Below are 17382 nucleotides of genomic sequence, written 5' to 3'. Positions count from 1 at the left end.
CCCATCACTTTCCTTGCTCCATTTCCCACCAGAACCACCACTTTTCCCCTTCATTTGCACACAAAATCGAACTCTGAGCCGACAGCCACCATTGTTGCCGGTGAGAGCTCCGTCACAGACTTAATTTGGCCATGTCGAGCCACCATTGACCTCTTTTCTTTCTTCTTCAGTGTCACGGAGACTCGAGCGTCGTTTTCCGCAGCCGCTCGGAGCTCCTCTCGTCGCCGTCAGTTGCCACACCGAGCTTCAACCGCCATTGGCCTTCCTCTCCATCGCCGACCGCCCTCGAGTCTCCCTCCGTCACCGACAAGCCCACCGTGAGAACCCCCTCGCCCTCCTCTTTGTTTTGAGCCACTCTCCATCGAGTTTGGTCGCCGGTAGCATGTATTCATGCTACTCCGGCAAGCCTTTGCCCCCCCCCAGCCGGCGTTAGCCGCCGCCTCCCTATGCTAGCACCGCCGGCTGCCCCCCCTTTGAATCTCGGCCATCGGATCTCCGACCAACAGCCCGGATTAGACCGGTCGGTATCATACCCCTTCGGTCCACCATGGACCAATGGACCGGTGTGTCCTCCGTGGTCCACAAGCCCCGTGAACCTTTTCCATACCTTTTCTTTTAAGAAATAAAATTGTTTTGCTTTATGACATCATAAATCCAATTTTCCAGTGTAAAAACAATTCGGATTTTCTCTGATAATAAGGAAAATTTGCAGAAACACCCCTGTAACTTCAAACGCTCATAACTTTTCGCTCGTAGCTCCGTTTTAGGCGATCTTTGAGCTCATATTCTCGTAGGGATGTGTAGATTATGTTTATAGGGTTTTTCCCTAGTTTTAGGTTTGTTTGGTGTACTGTTCTTATGTTTGATTGTGTGCTCGTGTAGACGATTCAATCCAGGAGTTCAAAAACTTTCAGGAGGAAGATTTTGAAGGACCTGTGCATCACTTCGATGAAGGCAAGTGTCTTGACCATGTTGCAAACCCAGTTTTTATATAAAAATAGTCTTTATCCAATATGCATGCTATTTTACAAAATGGGTAGTATAGAAAATACTAGTGTTAGTTGTAGATGTTTTATCTTTAAAATATCATCATGTTTATGCTTAGCCTTGCTTTAGATGAGCAGGTAGCCTATAGGTGATGAATCATGAGTTATGAACTAAAAGTTGATATAGAAAGAATATCATGAAAACTGATGTTGTTAAGGGAGTTAACAACAAAGATAACTGGGGTTTGGGCAAGGAAGGGCTACTTTTCCCAGCATGGTTGGTTGTTTGGAAATGTTTGGTAATCTACCCTTATGGGGTTATTGGCGGTCTTGCCCAAACCATTTTAAGGACCGGTTTGTTGTCACGTCCTGAAATCCGTAATTGTGTGTTTTAATCCTAAAACATGCAATATCAGCTTCATGTTCCAGTTTGGGTCACTGGAGCACCTCACTTTGAATCAATGAGGTGGGAGAAGGAAAAAACTAAGAGAAATAAAAGAGCTAGAAGCAAGTCTGGACTTTCCTCTAGGTAAATGGGGCCCACTTGGGTGAAAAATATCTCTCTATAGGTAGGCAACAACACTCTCTCTCCCCCTAAAAAGCTTGCCCATACGTACTACTCACCCACTCCACCAGATAAGGCTTTTTGAGGAAGCAAGTTGGAGTTGGCTGTCTCTCACTCTTTCTCTTAGGCTCCCTTTTTCCCCTTTGGATCCCTACCTCTGGGAGCAAGATCAAGGTACGTATGTGGTACTCACGTGACCACCAGCTCAAGGACTACTCGTCCATCCAATTCGTTTTCAGTTTTCCCGAAGGAATTCGAGCTGGTTCTGAACTTGTTTGGTGTTCTTTGGGTGAAGCAAGGAAGCAGCAGTTTTTCCTCTCTTCTCCAAGCCATTTTCCGTCGTTTCCTCCTTCAACTGGCGGTCACCAATCTCAGCAAAGGACCTTGGGTGAGTCTGCTAGGCTCCCATGGCAAGTATGCTCATTTTTGGTTGGATAGATCTTGAATCTGGAACTAGGGTTGCAAAGTTCTTCAGTCTGGGAACAAATGAGGATTTATGTGGATTTGAGTTAGGAATCATGTTGCTAGACGGTTGAGCAAAGTCTAGACCCTGTACACCCTTCTAGGCATTTTTACCTTTGATTTAGAGAGACTCCCAGGTTAGTTTAGCCTAGTTTTTCCCTTCGTAATAGCTGCTATTCTGGAGCTGCACGAGGCTGATTTTACTGTAGCGCCCAAGTACTGTTCACCCGAGCACCCCGGGTACTGTTCACCGAGCACCCACTGTTTACCCCGAGCACACGAGCACTGTTCACCCCGAGCACCCGAGCACTGTCCACCCGAGCACCCGAGCACTCTTCACCCCGAGCACCCGAGCACGGTTCACCCCGAGCACCCGAGCACGGTTCACCCCCGAGTACCCCGCGAGTACTGTTCATCCCGGGCACCCTGAGCACGGTTTATCAGGCTTTCCTGATAGCTGATAGCTTGTAAAATTCGTAGTTAATTCGTACGAACTCAAAACTTTATGAGACCACTTGGAAAATTCTGGTTTGGATAGTGTGATCTGGGAAAAGTATTGTCATGTATTGTGGAGCATATTTTTCTTATATGGTCGCATTTCATACATGCTCATTACATTGCACGCGTTGCTCTCTATAGTGAACGCCGATCCGTCAATCCCGGAGGCCGTGGGCGATCGTGAGGCGTCCCACCTTTCTGATCCAGGGCAGCAAGGCAAGCATCGTTCATATTGCACCGTGTCTACTTGAAAATTTAATATGTTATCTACGCTTATGTATACATTGCATGTGTCGGGTACTGAGTTGGGTAGAACCTATGCCGATGCATTATCCCATTTCGGTCACGTGTCATGTGTTGTTCCTAGGAGCCTAGTGGTGTCATCGAGGTCTAATTTTAGTTCGCTATGCTTAGTGGTACTTAGGCTTTCCGGTAGAAGTCGACGACGGCGTCCACCGTTGTCGCGAGCCTAGGACTTATTACTTGTTCACACTTATGGTTGTGTTGATGATGAGTCGGTTTGGTGAGTGGTGAGTTGAGACGAGGTGTGGGCGGTGTTAGGGGTGTCATCTGCTCACGAGGAGTCCTCAGGCAGTTCAGGGAGGGAACCCGGACACCGTAGACCGCTTGCACCGGTTAAGCACCGATCATCGGTGTAGTCGGCTTTAGCACATACCTTACTCACCACATGCTGATATAATGGTAGGCGAGCTGATTACCTTCGCAGACGTGGTCATGTGGGCCTCATCATAGACGGTGTGAGTCCGGTTTGAGTCCGAGCTTTTAGCGGTATTAGTTTGCTCGGGGAGTAGTTCTAATACCGCCTCGCCGAGCTATGGTTGATCCACATGGTTGGGCCTGGTTGGGAAAGGTTGTCACGGGTACCCCCTTGTGTGCATCTTAGCGGGTGGCACAAGCCGTATGGTCCCTGTGTCGTGTGGGTCCAGGAGTATCCCCCTGCAGGGTGTATAACCAGTTCGAACTGCCGCGCTCTCGGTCATGAGCATCGCTATCGCTTATCTCCACCGAGCGACCATGTTTTGGTCGTAGAGTTTCGATGTGGGCTGTGGCATGGTTGGATTGGGGTGGTTTGGTCGGTATGTGGTTGGTGGTTTGGGGGGAATGGTTTGCTTTTATACACTTGTTGTTCATATATCTGTTCTGATCAGTTGGTTGGCAGTGTTTGAGTCGGTGGTTGGTTAAGTCAGTTGCTTACACCTAGAGTCTAGGTTGCTTACCGCTTAATGAACTTAAACATGTCTTAATCCTTGCTACAGCTTTAAATGCATGATCCTTGGAGTCGAGAATATATATACTCATACTGTGTAAGACTTGCTAGTACCTTCGTACTAAGGGGTGCTGCCCTTAAGTTGCTTTCAGGTTCGCAGGTTGGCGAGGAAGAGGTAGTGTTCGGCTACTTTGTGCCTGCCGATCAGGGTGGCGGGCAGGAGTAGCACCTTCTACTCCGAACTCCGGCGCTTTTGGTATGGAGCCTAAGGGCATACGGCTCCATATTCTTTTGTTGTATAGGTTTTTCTTCCGCTGCATAGTTGTTGTTGTTCCTCTTTTGTTGTAAATTGTGGAAGCAGTTGCATGTTTAATAATGGTAATCCAGTTTAATTATTTGCTCTCTATTAAACTGTGTTGTGATATTTGAGTTGGAAGGCATGTGTTCCGATCCTGGGCACAAAACACATGCCGGGACTACCGGAATGGTATTCTGGTTAATCGTCGAGGTTGTGATTATGAATAATGATCCTTCCGATGATTAATTAGAATACTATTTGGACGGTTCCTCACAGCTTGGTATCAGAGCCTGGTTTAATTTAGTAGCCTAAACATAATTAGTGCGTTGTTTAGTAAGTCGACAACTTCACCTAAACAACCCATAATTTATGTTTATGCCTCTTCATGTTTAATATGTATTAAACTGCTATCGTTTATGCCCCTAAGTTAAAATGCGTATTATGAGTGACGTTTATATATCTTATACCACATTGTTTTGCTTTCGACCCTGCATTGATTCTTGTTGAGCATTGCATCTTCGGCTTTGCATCGTCGGAAGGTAAGGTACGACGCTCGGTGGCAGGGGCCCGGCATGTTCCGTACGGTGATCCGTACGGGAAGTGAATACGCTAGCAATAGCGTATGAACATCCACCATGCGATGGGAGACATGGTCGTCTACTCGTGTGGCGTTTACACGAGATGTTCCGTAGGGTCTACGGGAAGTGAATACGTCGTTGTCGACGTATGGATTGTCGCTTGTACGGCATGTGGTACAAGGGCCGTTCGCGCTCTTACCCTTTCTAGCACGAAGGGTACGTTCTGGATGTTATAAACTGCCTGTGGTTTGATGTTTGCAGGTGCGGCTCTTATTTTGAGAAAGAAGCAGTAGTTAGGTTCGAGCATGCATCATTTCATGGCATTCATGCATGCATTCATATTTATACATGTATTACGGGATTCTAACAATATATCCGGCGAATGCATTGTGCTGAGTCGGAATTTGACGTTTCCCCTTTTAGTTTTACATTTTAGAATGGTTGTCACTCGGCGTGGTGGGGAGGTTCCGGAGGGTTCCGGTCAGAACAACCCTCCTCCACCGCCGACCATGGCGGATGTGCTCATGCAAATCGAGCAGAACCGCCAAGCGAATCACGCTCTCCTCCAGACGAACCAAGCGCTCCTGGAGGCTCTCGTGCGCAACGCGGCTCCTCATGGAGGAGGTGGGGCCGTGCGCCGAGACGACTTCTCGGACTTTTTGCGGACTCAGTCGCCGGCCTTCTCGCGAGCTGAGGATCCCCTGGATGCTGATCACTGGCTCCGGACGATCGAGCAGAAGCTCGCCCTTCTTCGCTGTGAAGATCACGAGAAGGCGCTCTTCGCCGCCCATCAGCTTCAGGGCCCGGCGGGTGCGTGGTGGTCCGGCTTTCTGGCCATGCACCCCGCCGATCACCGCGTGTCATGGGCGGAGTTTCGCGAGGCCTTCCGCTCGTTTCACATACCGAGTGGCCTCATGGAGGCTAAGAGGCGGGAGTTTGAGGACCTCAAGCAAGGAGGTCGGGCGGTGATGGAGTACGTGCAGGTGTTCAACCACCTTGCACAATATGCTACCGAGGAGGTCAGCACGGATGCGCGCAAGCAGCGCCGCTTTGTGAATGGCCTGAACTCGAAGATGCAGGACCGGTTGTCCGCGCATAGGTTCGCCGACTTCAACGAGTTGGTGAGCACGTCGATCACGGTGGAGCTCAAGTATAAGAGCCACCAAGAGGAGAAGAGGCGGAAGAGGGGTTCCTCGTCTTCTGTGGGTGGGAGCTCGCAGCGCGCCCGCACTGAGAGTCAGCCTCCACAGTCTCAGGTGCCGTCGGCTGGCTACCCACGACCGATGTGGTTTGTACCACGTCCTGCGTTCTCCGCCCCACAGGGGCAGGCTGCACGACCAGCCGGCTCCCAAGTGAGCGTGACTGGTGGCTCAGGCGGTCCGTGCTTCAACTGCGGCCGCGTCGGCCATTTCTCGAGGGAGTGCCCGTATCCGAGGCCGGGAGCCACAGTGAGTGCCCCGCGACCACCGCCGGCTCAGTCAGCACCGCAGTCTTCGCAGGCGACTCACGTTCCCAAGCGTGGTCGAGCTCGCCACACTACCGTCGACGAGGTTCAGGAGGGTGACACCGTCCTAATGGGTACGTTGGATATGAGTTTCAACTCTGACATCTTTTCTGCAGTGGTTTTGTTTGATTCAGGAGCCTCTCACTCCTTTATATCTTCGGATTATGTTTGGGAAAGTGGGTTGAGAGTCAGTGCTACCCACACGCCGTACCTTATAGACGCCCCAGGGGCCAAAGTTTTAATCAACCAGTGTGTGAATAAAGCGGCGGTAATTGTCAACGGAGTTCCCTTCTTTGTCAATCTGTTAGTGATGAACTCGAAGGGAATTGATGTTATTCTGGGAATGAATTGGCTCTCCAAGAACAAGGCTGTGTTGGACTGTGCTCGGTGGACCATCACCCTCAATGGTCTGTCAGGTACTCGGGTCCAGTTAAAGCTAGAGGATGTCAAATCCTGCCTGTTCGCCGTAAAGGCTGTCCCCACCAGGATTATGGAGACCATTCCTGTGGTGTGGGAATTTCCGGATGTCTTTCCGGATGAGTTGCCTGGAATGCCGCCTGGTAGGGCAGTGGAGTTCTCTATTGATCTCGTGCCCGGTGCGGCCCCGGTTTCGAAGAAGATGTATAAGATGTCGCCAGTTGAGCTAGTTGAGCTGAAGAAGCAGATCCAGGAGCTGCTGGCGAAGGGTTTCATTCGTCCTAGTTCCTCACCTTGGGGATGCTCGGCTCTATTCGTGAAGAAGAAGGACGCCACTCTCCGGATGTGTGTTGATTACCGTCCGCTGAATGCAGTCACGGTGAAGAATGTGTATCCGCTTCCTAGGATTGACATCTTGTTTGATCAGTTGACTGGAGCCCGAGTCTTCTCAAAGATTGACTTGAGGCTGGGCTATCACCAGATCAAGGTCCGACCAGAGGATATTCCAAAGACAGCGTTCTCTACTCGATACGGCTTGTATGAGTTCACCGTTATGTCGTTTGGCTCGACTAATGTGCCGGCTTTCTTTATGTACCTCATGAACTCGGTATTCATGGAGGAGTTGGACAAGTTTGTCATTGTTTTCATCGACGACATTCTAATATACTCCAAGACTGAACAAGAGCACATTGGGCACCTCCGTATTGTTCTGGGCAGGCTCCGAGAGCATCAGCTGTATGCCAAGTTCAGCAAGTGTGAGTCATGGCTCAGGGAGGTGGCTTTTCTGGGACATGTTCTATCAGAGAACGGGGTGGCAGTTGACCCGAGCAAGGTGCAGGATATGCTCGACTGGGTTCAGCCCCAGAATGTCAGTGAGATCCGGAGATCCTCTTTTGTTGTAAATTGTGGAAGCAGTTGCATGTTTAATAATGGTAATCCAGTTTAATTATTTGCTCTCTATTAAACTGTGTTGTGATATTTGAGTTGGAAGGCATGTGTTCCGATCCTGGGCACAAAACACATGCCGGGACTACCGGAATGGTATTCTGGTTAATCGTCGAGGTTGTGATTATGAATAATGATCCTCCTGATGATTAATTAGAATACTATTTGGACGGTTCCTCACATTTGTGGAGCGACCATCCATGGCAAACAGAACAACCACGAGACCAATATAGTACGGCTTGGCCTAGTAATTAGATGTTCTCCCAGTGTTGTATGAGTCAATTGGATGTGTAGATAAGGAAGGGTTACTTCCCGATTCTACCCGGCACAAGAGGGGGCTTCTGGGGTCGAGGGTTACTCCACTTATGTACGGCAGTGAAACCTCAGTGGGCAAGTGCATACTGGGAGACTCTTTGGAAAAGCCTCGTAGTGATCTCTTGGCGCACACCCCAGAAGTGTGTAAGGTACCAGTAGGTGCCGACAACAGAGAAGATCACGACTCGTGGGTAAAGTGTGCCAACTCTGCAGAGTGTCAAACTGAATATTCAGCCATGCTCACGGTTATGAGCAGCATGGACCCTCACATGATTAGTCGGGTGGTTGTTTTTCTTGGATTGAGAATTGGGTTGAATTTTCGGAGGTTAAAGAAAATCTTTGGTATGTCTTTTCCTGTTTAAAATAAAATTTGCTTTTCCATAGTTCAGGGATAAAATCGGCTTTTATGCAAATGAAACCCTAGAGAATAGGAAGTCTTGATTCAAGCCACCATATCAAATTAAAATTTTCCCCCACTTGTTGAGTATTGGAAATACTCACGCTTGCTGTTTCAGAAGGTGAAACTTTGAGGAATTCCTTGAGGACGACTTCCCTGAAGATGATGCCGAGTTCTAGGCTTGTGGAACTCTTGGTTGGCTGCTTGTTGGCTTGGAGCTGCGCCGTTCTTTTTCCGTTGTGGTCTACTTTTCTTTAGACCCGTGTGTAGTCATTTTGTAATAATTAGCGATGTAATAAGAAGCACTGTTTCTGTTATGCCCTAATAAATTTGCTATATGTATGAATAAACTAATCCTGGTATACATATAGTTTACATCTGGTTTTGGTCTTAAAATCGGGTGTGACATAACACTACTGAACAATAACTACTGATACTATTAACAACTACTAACACTACTCACCTAAACTACTGAATAATTTTATAGCGACTAGGAACTATTGAACAATTTTACAATTTTCAAAGTATGCATTGCAATTGCAAAAATAACTATACTGTTGAGAAGGATCGATGGGAACTAAAAGACCCATCAATGAATGCATGCATGCATGTGCATGGTGCCTCATCATGTTCTATATATTTTATTAACAAAGGTGAAGACACAAGGCACGTATGAGAGAGAGAAGAGAACGGCAAGCAGGTGAGTAGGCGTGGGCGCACGCGGGACAAGCGACCGACCCGAGGCACGTGGCGTGCATGGGAAAGCAGGCACGAGTGGGGCACATGGCACGCGCGGCGCGTGGGCGCAGTGGCGCGCTAGCTAGGCTTTGGGCCAGTTGGAAGGCTTGTGTTAGGCTGGCTAGGTGTTGGATAGGTTTTATTAGTTGGGAAAATTCATTATGTTGCTGTAGAAGAATGTGTTTGATTAGTGTAGTATAACACTTATATATATACACTTAGGTGTTGTCAACCACCAAGAGTAACAAGTCAATAGCTTCACTTGACCCAAATTAAGCCTAGATTACAACTAGATACACACTTCCTACTCTCCTTACACTAATGATATCTTTAATTTTCAATTAAGGACTTTGCAGATCACTCTAGTGCACTCCCTTGCCTCTTGATAACACACTAAGTGTTCATCTCTTTTGAATCTCAAGGTTGCCCAGGGAGACGAAATGAGGGGGTATATATAGGTTAGATGTCTAAAACTAGCCATTGCCTAACCACTCATATTTTTCATTAATGCCGGATGATCCGGCGCGCATAGGCTCCAAACACCGGACCATCTGGTGTGAATCCTCCACCCAAAACTAGCTGTTACTGTATTGAATCGTCCGGTGAAGCCTTTAATACATACATCGGACCATCTGGCATGTATGAGTCCAACTTCTATTTAACCAAAAGAAATTTCTCTAGATGTTACTCCGATGATGCTTCTGATATATCCACTGGACCATCCGGCGTGTATAAGTCCATTTTCCACTCAACAGAAAAATTTCTGGACTTTACTCCGATGAAGCATCCGGTGTATACACCGGACTATCCGGTGTGTATAAGCTTGAAGTTCATCTTCTGAAATATACTCCGGCGTAGCCAACCTCACACCATCAGATCATTCGACGTGTACAAGAGTGCCGAGATAAAACCTCCAACATGTATAACCACCTTAGCGCTAGACTATCCGGTGTGTACAAGCTTGAAGTTCATCTTCTAAAATATACTCTGGCATAGCCAACCTCACATCATAAAATCATCTGGTGTGTACAAGAGCGCCGAGATAAAAGCTCTGATGTGTATAAGCACCTCAGCGCCAGACCATCCAGCGTTTAGAGTTTTTCCAAAATTTGTCCAATTCAAACTTCTTTAATTTCTATCTTCACTTCAATTCATTCCTGGGCTTCTCTGAGCTACCTAGTGTTAGAATTTCATGAGTGTGCATCCAACCAAATCTAGACTCAACTAGGTCAAGCTACTACTCTTAGCCCCACTTTATAGTATGGTCAAAGAACAAAAGAGAACCTATGCTACTCTAAGTGTCATTCATCTCCTTGTGACATTTAGAACTAGAAGGTCCTTAATCTTGACGTTCACATACTTTGATCATTCAACCATTCAATTAAGGGTCCGAGATCATCCAAAAACATTGTGAACTAATCTTTTAATTGCCCTTCAAAACAAACTTATTAGTCACAATGATATGGTTGTCATTAATCATTGAAACACTTACCACTTACCTAGGGACCTAGATGCTACAATCTCTCCCCTTTTGGTGATTGATGACAACACAAATGAGTAGAAAAATTTGAATAAAATACACCCTATCATACTAGGCATACAACGACATATAACAATAAGTAAGGGAAAGCCTAGCACTATAACAACCTATCATGCTAGTTTGAAATAGAATTAAACCAAGCATGAATTAAACCACAATGATATGGCAAGCAAAATACACTAAAACAGATAACCAAAAGGCTTGTCATTACATCAAAAACCATTATGATCCATCATACTCCCAAGCTCCCCCTGTCTCTACTCCAAGGAAATGTATGAACCATATTGCCTATGAACTTGAAGATCGAAGCTCTAAATTCGCTAGGACATAACTCAATTGGCATTAAGCACAAACATTGATTTAAGCACACTTGTAGAGTTGTATGTTCACATTGAGAGCGAACAACATTCTCAAAGAGTGATATTCTCCTTAGTGATCTTACTACCGAATGCACATGCAATGCAAAACAAATGCATAAAGGTAGACATGAGTGCAAGCTATATGACAAGTGAATGCATAACATAAAACAAGTCTATCTTGTCATATTAATTCCCTTCTCAAGCTTATTCATGATGAACGCAACTACCTGCCTTGAGTGAAACGAGGAGGCCACTAACTCACCACTATCTTGAGATAGTTAGACAAGCACATATATGAAATGCATCTATATGACAAGGCATCACATGACGTTTGAAGCATCTATCACAAAGGAGTGGAACCTTCTCTAGACGAACACGTCTAAGCTAAGTGTATGCTTTAGGCGTCAAAGGATCCTTTTAAACCGCACTAAGATGAGACTCCTTAGGATTTGCTCAAGAACGAGCGCACATGCATGCACTAAACATAATATCAAGTCTAGATGCGGTAAGATAAAGAAGTGACCCAATCATAGAATGATAAAGCTTTTGATCAACCGGTTTATCTTTTTCATCCATGTAGAGATGTCCATTTATAGGCGTGGGAGTCTTTTCCGCATGTGGAAATTAGTTTTCACAGGCGGTCCACAGCCGCACGGGGACGTAGCCACTTTCTCAAGCGGTTTGTCCTACGAATCGCCTGTAGAAATGAAACCTAGGTGTATCAAAAAAATAGCTTTTGTAGTAGTGACTTTAGCTAATTATTCCAGGACTCGACTCAGTCATCCGGCTACTCGCCGCACAACTTGGGTCACAAAGCTGCGACTAGCTTAACCATCAAACTAACACCTACATGCTACACTTAGCTTGGAAACACATGTACTACATGTACATGCAACTGACCATGCATCTAAACATAACAACACTACAAAATGCATAAGTCAAGATTAGTGCCAACAGAGTGGTGGGTGGTTTTGGCGAGGAGTTGCCCTTACGCTCTTTGCTTGAGCTATCGCTGGTTTTGGCGGGGAGACGCTGCCCCAGACGTCCCTAGAGAGGAGTTAGAGGTGTTGCTCGTGGTCATCATCTAGCGACACCCTCTTCCTGGATTCGTGATCGTAGCGGTGCTTGAGGCTGTGTTATTTCTTGCCGACCTCCTTCACATCGATGCTTCTTGTCGAAGTGGCCGTCGAGGGCCGCAAAGTCGCTGGCAGGTCATCATGGTCTCAGTGGTGTGCCATAAGGGCCTCCAAGATCCAAACCTCATCCTTGGGAGGCCAGGTGTGCTAGAATGGCATAGGCTTCTGGCGCTTTGGCTCCACCTCTACTCCATTGGCATAGATCGACGGCTTCATTTTCCTCCTCTTGCACTCTAGGGACGGTGCCTTGCGGATCTTGGCGAGAAGCGTTGGGGCCTTACCCGACGGCGTCGGCTTCTCCTTGGCTCTCTTGTCCTTGAGCGAGGGTGAGGTCATCCTCCTCTTGTGCTCCGGTGATGATGGCGGGGGGGGGGGGAGCAGGTGAGGGCACCCTGCGCCTCTTGGCAAGAAGTTCGGGGCCATCTAATTTTTTATGGGAAGTTGGGGGGAAATCATTTTTTTTGCCACCGTTATGTTGGTGCTTTGAAGAATTGCCACCCAATTTATTTGTTTCGATCTTATACCACTAGAATGTATTTTCCATTAGGAGATTTGCCATTTTGGCCATTTTAACACAACGTTGAACCCTCTTCAACCTGAGCCCGTTCCCCCAACGATGAGCATGGCACCAACTCACGAACGGCGGCTTCAGCGCCTCCAAGGTTAGATCTCTCAAGCATTTCACCGATTAGAGTAGTTCTCTTTGTATTCCTCGTATTTGCACGCGTTCGATTTGAGTTCCCAATATTGTTATCTCCTCTTTTTGCTTGGAACACTAACTGTAGATTCCCCCCAATCTAGGGCATTTATCATGATTGCTATGTGTCCTCGAGGTTAGCTCCAAGATCTTCCCCAAACCGCATCTTAGTCAGTTTATTGGCAGTAACCCACAGCTATTGCGTCCCCCCGTTCGGCCAGAGCTGGCCCCAGCGACATCACCGCCTTCGAGTTCACCAAGTGCGAGAGGACAAAGGGAGAGGGGAAATAAATCGGGTCTGGAGTGGATGAATGCGAGTTCACAGGGAAATAGAAGGAGGAATAGAGCAAGGAGCAAAACGGCCACGCCATGTCACCCAAACAGTAAAAAATGAGCTGAAATGGTAAATCTCCAAACGGGAAATGCATTCTAGCGGTATAAGATCGAAGCAAACAAATTGGGTGGCAATTTTTTGAAACACCAACAAAACGGTGGCAAAATTTCAATTTTCTCGAAAGTTGGAGGGTACCAGGAGTGATGAGGGAGCGACTAGGAATGGTAGTTTCATGATATTATAATTTATTATATACATTATAAATATAACGGACCCATGGTCACTGATTTGCCACTAGGAACACACTAGTGCAATCGGGTGGAGTAGAGAACAGTGCAAATTGGAGAAGGAAGACTTTTGTGGTAGTAGTGTTCTGGTGTCGGGGATGCAAATTAAGGGGAAGTGCTCTTGAGACTAATGCAGTGTTGTAGGCAGTGGCTTCCTAGTAGAAGAGATAGTGCATGGCAGTGGCTTTAGTTAAAGATGAGAAAGAAGATGGATCCAAGGAGCCTATTTGGAACCTAGATATTGCACTGAACTTTTATAACACAAAATTTAAAGTAGTTAGTTTAATTTATATGGTAATAAAAAAAACCTTCGCCAGTTTGCCAGCCCCAAACCCAGTGACAGCCGATGAGAGCCCATGGCACCTAGCCACTGCAAACTGCTACCTTCCAAGTTGCTCCCCACCGCCACCTCCTCCTCCGACGAAGATGCCTTCTCAGGCGATGAACAACTGGAGCATGTAAGACCCCTTTCCCAGGATCTCATATGTCTCCTGTATCAGTCCCTGGATTAAGTAGCTGATACGCATAGTACAACATTTGTGGCATCACAGTCATACATCGTATATAAAAGATTAAGGTTGGATGAGTACAAAAGGATTAAACCATAGGGTACAATACAAACCTGGCAAACCAGCCAACAAAAGCACAGCGGAAAAGCAACCTAAAGCCACAGGCAGCTAGGCTGCGAACGTGACCGCTAAATCTACTCCTCATTCGTGCCTTCATCTCCCGCGAAGTCAGCATCCATCTCCTCATCTGAATGATATCAAGAATGAGATGGAAGGTACTCACACTACGTGAAAAATAGATATGGGTGACGGGTCATACCCATCATAGGTGATGGGTCCCGTACCTGTCACCCTGAACACGTCACTGATGACTAGTCATTGGTGATGACTAAGGACCCATCACCAATGAGGTCGTCGATGGTGGGTCATAACCTCGACCCGTCACCTTTGAGTGTCTCTCATGTGCTTTGATGGCAGACATCAGTGATGGCTAAGCTCTTCACCCATCACTTATGTCCCAATATAAGTGATGAGTAACTAGGTTACCTGTCACTTATGTCTGTCACACATGTGCTGGGGGGAATACATAAGTGACGGGTAACCTAAATTACTCGCCACTTATATTTAACTTAAGTAAAGGGTAAATATGTTACCCGTCACTTATGTTTATGGTGTCCTGCTGGATTGGCCTGCTTCCTGGCTGCATCCTGGAGCGTAGCTAGGATTTGGCAGCCATCTTCTCCCTGCAAACAATATCAACACTTCCAAATTCATAGCGACAAACACACTTATATAAGAATTCACTTCATCACAGAATCACAAAGGTTAAAAATTTCCAATCTATCCATTACATAATCACAAATGTTACAAAGTTTCGATCAACTTATATTACACAAGACATCACAAACTAGGGATTTTATAGTGGAACTCGCCGTGTGGGCTGATGACTTCAGACACCATGAACTCGGTGATCCGTCGTTGAATATCTGAGATTGCACCGTTGTCAAAAGAAGAGCATCAAATCCCTAGCATAATTTGACATGTAACCAATATCATGTTACCATAGAATTAAACTAATTACTGAAATTAGTTACGAATCATCTCGTATTGAACTTACATCAGGGGATTTGAGATCCTTCATGCAGAGCATGAGGAGCATGTTCCACGTAACATAGAATCCGCAGGCGTTACATGGTGGTTGTTGGTGGCACTGCTGAACAGAAAATTTAGTGTTAGATCAAAAGGAAAAAAATAGCAACAGAGAGCATTTTCTAATCTGTTAGGTAGGACTTACCGCGAACCCGATCTTGTGTGTCAGTCTACGGCCGTCTTTCTCGTTGCAGTCTGGTTAAGCTCGAAGGTACTTATCAAAAGCCATGCATAAAGAGAGATCGATTAGGGAGCATTTGAATGTTAGAAAAGTTAAATATGTAAACTAAGCCATGAGAACTTACGTGTTGAGGAGTCGTTTTACAGCACTATAATCACGCTCTGCAAGTTTGCTTTATCTTCCTACTGGTCTTGATGAGTCAAGGTACCACACCAAGTTCCACTTGAGGCAAATAACCAGTAAGATCCAATGGTCACCAGTGTTGTGGGCGCCCAACTAGTAGTGCATTTTGGAATATTATTGCATTGCCCTGGCCACTTAGTCCACAATGAATTCAGGGTGAAGTTGGATGACCGATATTGTAATAGCCTCAGGGTCAAGAAATGCGATGGAGTCCTTGTTCTTCTTTGTTTCTTTCATCAAGTGTCTACAGATAAGAACACAGTTAAATTCAAGGCTTAGTGGTATTAATTAATGAATATCCAGTTTCAAGGAACTTACAATGTGAAGACCCGTAATAACGATACGTCTAGGCCATCAAGGTTGAAGAGGTCGTATAAGTCATTGAAACCCACAATGAAGTAGCCGTCGTCTTCACTTAAGAAGTGTCGTCGTTTGTACTGTACGTGTTGGAACCGATGTCCCAAACAAAGAGAACCTTCGCTTGTAGGGAAAGTCGAAGGCTTCTAGGTGTGACACGTGTATGGGGGTAAATAGTATCAATTCATTCCGCCCATCTCGGGTACAGTATGGTCCTATTTATAGCCCGTACTCAACCACTCCACGTTGAGGTTTACAGTTTTACCCCCTCACCTGCTACATTCTTGGAATATTTGGGGGAATTATGGTACAATCAAGTGTATTTACATAATTACAACTCTGCCCTGGGTAGTTAAGTGGGCCTCGACATCCAATCGTGGTCTTCAGCCGATCCCATGACTGCGCCGAAGGCTTCTCAGCTATCAGCCGAAGGTTCACCATGGGCTTTGCTCCTCCCCTTTGGCACCATGAGTCGATCTTCGGTCTCCGGCCGAAGATGCGCTAGTACCTTCGCCCACTTCAGTCAGCAAAACTACTGGTGTAGCCTTCGGCTTCCAACTGAAGGTACTTTGTGATCTTCGCCCGTGCTCCCTGAAACGTCCCTGCAACACCCGAATGCGTAGCCACCGGTAGACTTCGAGTTACCCTACGAAGGGGGAGGGCGAGAGATCATCCCCAACAGTAGCCCCCTACGGGTAAGGTTCATCTTCGTTGGGCCGAGCCTGTAGACCTCAATATGTGTCTCAACGCCGTCCCCTTCGGCCCGTCGAAGGCTTGCGGGGGCAGATGTGCTTCGGGAAATTTCTGGATGAAGTGTTGGTTGCGGTAACAATCTACAATTTTTTTGGGGGTATGACCATGTTGCCCCTGAATAACTGTTTTGTTTATGGGCATTAAATGTCTTCGCCGGGCATCAAGACATCATTTCCGACTTTGTTTCGAATTCTGACGTGCCTCGTTTTAACCGCTCACCTTGCTATTATAAATACTGGTCCGTGGTGGTTTCTTTTTACCGTGCACCACTGCTCAGGCTGCAGCTCTCGTACGAAGCTTCTCATTCTCTCCTCTGAGTCTTTTGCCGTCTAAGGTTTTTCAAGTCAGCTCGATGGCGCTGAAGGCTAGTTCTAATCGCCCAAAGACATATTGGATTGGGCAATCGAAAGTGGATGACAAAGTGCTGGTCGGCCTCATGAAGGAGGGACTGATCAGTGATGTCTCAAAGGTTAGGCTCCCCGGGAACCAGGAGACACCGGAGCCTGCTGAAGACGAAGCTGTGGTTTTCGTTGACTATTTTCGATTAGGCCTTGGCTTGCCCTGCGATGACATGGTGGCCAAGGTACTGAAATTATTCGAAGTGTACCTACACCGGCTTACGCCCAATGAGGCTGGGGCTATTTGCCTGGGCTGCTCAATCTGAGGGAGCAAAAGCTTCGGCTATGGCCTTCGCTGCTGCCCACCGGCTTCATCACCAGCCGAAGCCCGTATTCTCCCGAAGCGTGCAGAGCCAAGCACATTACGGGTGCTTAAACTTCGCTTACCGCGCCAGGTTGTCCACACCTGCGATTGTGTACAAAAATAAATGGTCGAAGGACTGGACGCAGTGGTGGTTCTACCACAACATAGATCAATAGGAATTTCTCATTTTGAAATGTGAGGAGGTGAAGGGGAAGCGCGCTCCTGACGTGCAATTGAAAGTGTCCCAGCGGACTGCTCTCGAGG

This window comes from Phragmites australis, chromosome 20 (genome assembly GCF_958298935.1).
Source record: "Phragmites australis chromosome 20, lpPhrAust1.1, whole genome shotgun sequence".
Taxonomy (NCBI): Eukaryota; Viridiplantae; Streptophyta; class Magnoliopsida; order Poales; family Poaceae; genus Phragmites; species Phragmites australis.
This window is presented reverse-complemented; position numbering follows the sequence as displayed.